Below are 3,015 nucleotides of genomic sequence, written 5' to 3'. Positions count from 1 at the left end.
CACCTGGCGGTGATCCAGGTCTCCAGCTGCACTTCAGCGGCAGGTCCTTGCTCTGGATCTTTGGCGGCACTTCGGCAGTGAGTCCTTCAGTGCTGTGGAAGACCTGGAGCGAGTGAAAGACCTGCTGCCGAAGTGCCGCCAAAGACCAGCAGCACCACCCGGTGAGTACAAGCCCCATGTGTTTTTTGTGTTTTTTTTACATGTGGTGTGTTTTTATTTTAGTCATCCCAGCCGGGGCCCCATCGAAACTGTTCAAATTGGGCCCCGCACTTCCTAAAGCCAGCCCTGAGGTCCACCGATGTGGTTTTTGGGGGCCGGAGCCACAGTGCAGTGTGGGACAGAAGCGCCGAGGCCCCCCGTGGCTGACTCCAGCAGCCTGCAGGCGCAGCGCCGCCTGACCGACACCCCAACCCCACACCCTGTTCCTTCCCGCGAGTGTTTATAGCGCGGCGGGTTGCGAGCCCCGCGCTACTGCAGGGCTCAGAGACTAGCGCAGGAGGTGCCCGCCAGCAACCACCCGCCCGTCCCGTGCCCCGTAACTCGGCCGGCGGTGGCAGCGCTAACCTGCCCAGCGCCTCGGGACAGGCACACCCGGGTAACAGGCCAGCGGCACCGCCCCGTTGCAGACTTTTGTTTCCCCCCCCCATGTAAACTGCCCGCCCGTTTGTCGTTTTCATCCCTCCCCCCCCCCCCCCGCGCAAGCTCCCAGCGCGCGGCCGGTGTAGCACGTTAATACACGAGCCCGGCAGCGGCCCCCCCGCCTCAGCCAGCAGCGCGCCCATAACATTTTGGGGGGGGGGGGGCGGACTCTAGCTGCGCGGCAGCCGCGGTTGTGACGGGCGCTCCCCGCTGTGGGGAAACCCGGCCCGGCGGCTCGGTTGTCCCCTCGCCCACCCCAAGCGGCTGGGCCCAGGCGCCTGGCTGCTGCTCAGCGCCTCCGGCTGCGCCCCACAGACGCGGTGCCACCGCCGAGCACCGCCCCTGAGGCCCCGCAGCATGAGGGCTGCGGCGGCCGCCTGGTGTAAATTTACCATCGTTCAGGGGGCCGGAAAGAGGCCATGGGGGGCGGGGGGGGGTACTCACTGGCGTGGGGGGGGGCCGTGTCCGCTGGCCCAAGCCCGAGGCGCAACCTCAGCCGCCGCGGGCGGGACCTGGCGAGCAACCGGGGTCTTCCTGAGCAGCAGCTCGGTCGGTGCGCTGCAGCCCCCCCCCCCCCCCCCGGCCCGGGCTAGCAATTAAAAACCCCGCCCAGACCCGGCTTGTACACGGCCGCCTGACCCCCCCCCCTCCCCGCGGGGGCCAGGGCCAGCTGCCGGGGGCGTGGAGGGGACAAGTCCGTCGTGGTTGGGGCACAGTGCGGGGCGGCATTGGAAAGGGCCGGGGAGCGGAGAAGCTAGGAGCTGTGTGCAAGCGGCCGCCGGGGCCGAAGCGGGTGCAGGGAAGGAGTTGGTGGAGCTGGCGGGGGAGGGGGGTGCTGTGTTCCAAGGGCAACAATTGGGGAAAGTTGGAGACGGAGAATGAAAACTGGGCACAGGGCAATTTGGGGAGTGGAGCGCAGGCAAGGGAAGGTGGGGGTGGGACAAGTAAGGAATTGTCAGTGGCAAAGTGTGAGAATTGTGTGGAGAGAGAGACTTTGTGGTGTGTTGTTTTTTTTTTTTAAAGGATTAGGAAATGGTGTGTGTGTGTACGATACTAGGCATTTTTTTTTTGCATCTGTATATCGAAATGCATATGCAGTGTGTAACAAAGGTAGTTCCAGAATATTAGAAAGACAAGGTGACACCTTTTATTGGCCTCACTTCTGTTAGAAGCATTTGAGCTTACAGGGAGCTCTTCATGTCTGGGAAATAATAGGAGGTTGAATAGATGTTTAACAAAAGTAGTTAGATTACAGATTGCTGTAATAAACCATATACCCACTGTTTCTGTCAGTCCATGCTTTTTCACATCTAGCAAAGTTTTGAATTTAAGGTCCAGGCTCCTCTTTTGGAGTACACAGTTTCCTTTGAGAATGAGGACTGAGACATCAGTGATCACTGCGGGAAAAGTGTTTACCTACCCCAATACAATATTTTTGTCTTTTAGTTATTTGGAAACATAATGATCGTCACCGCCATAGTTGCTTTAGTACACTGCATACAGTGTTCTGTTGGACCCATGGATCTTGAAAGGTGGGTTGTGGAAGGTGGTGATCATCATAGCCATGGAGATGTGGCTATAGGTTTTGCATTTGTTGTTTTCGCAGTGGTCCCGCTTTAATTTAGTGTGTTCTTGTCCATAGGGAGCTTGCTTCAGCTGATGATCTTGGAGAGATGGGGGGTTATTTCACGATGTGGTCCCCATCATGTATGGGTTGTAATTGATATTCCAGCTGGGTTCCAATGTGGAGTGGTAGGTGACAACTAGGGGTTTATGGTCAGAGAGAGTTTTATTTCTGTACTGAAGCAGATTCTCCCAGGGTATCTGAGTGGCCCATTCCATGCTGTGATCTATTTCTCTGGTGGAGTGTCCTTGTTTGGTGAAGGCAGTTTTGTGTGTGTTACAGTATAGGTTTTCTCTTCTGAGCATATTTTCTAGTATCTGAGTGCCTGGCTATTATCTAATAGTTTTCTTGATATGGCTGGAGTGGTTACTGGATCTTTGACGGTAGGTGTGGTGATTTATTGGTTTCTTGTATATAGTTGTCTGTAAGACTCCATTGTTGAAGCTGATTATGGAATCCAGGAAGTGGATGCTTGCATGGGAGTGTTCTAGAGCAGCAAGTGGCTCTTTAATTTGTCTCTTATGGCTCTTTGCAGCACACAATATTAAAACACTGTGTGACTGAATTATTAACCACTCTAAGTTAGTAAAAGCATCCTGATTGGTTAATATGTTATTAACCAATTAAGTTGTCAACTGGTATTAAGTTATTTATTTGCTGTGAGAATCACTATATATAGTTCTATAGTAAATGAAACGATGAAGTCACACTACTGTGGCTCTTATGGGTAACGTTGATTGCTAATTTGGTTC

The sequence above is a fragment of the Mauremys reevesii genome, linkage group 11 (assembly GCF_016161935.1).
Source record: "Mauremys reevesii isolate NIE-2019 linkage group 11, ASM1616193v1, whole genome shotgun sequence".
Classification (NCBI taxonomy): Eukaryota; Metazoa; Chordata; order Testudines; family Geoemydidae; genus Mauremys; species Mauremys reevesii.
This window is presented reverse-complemented; position numbering follows the sequence as displayed.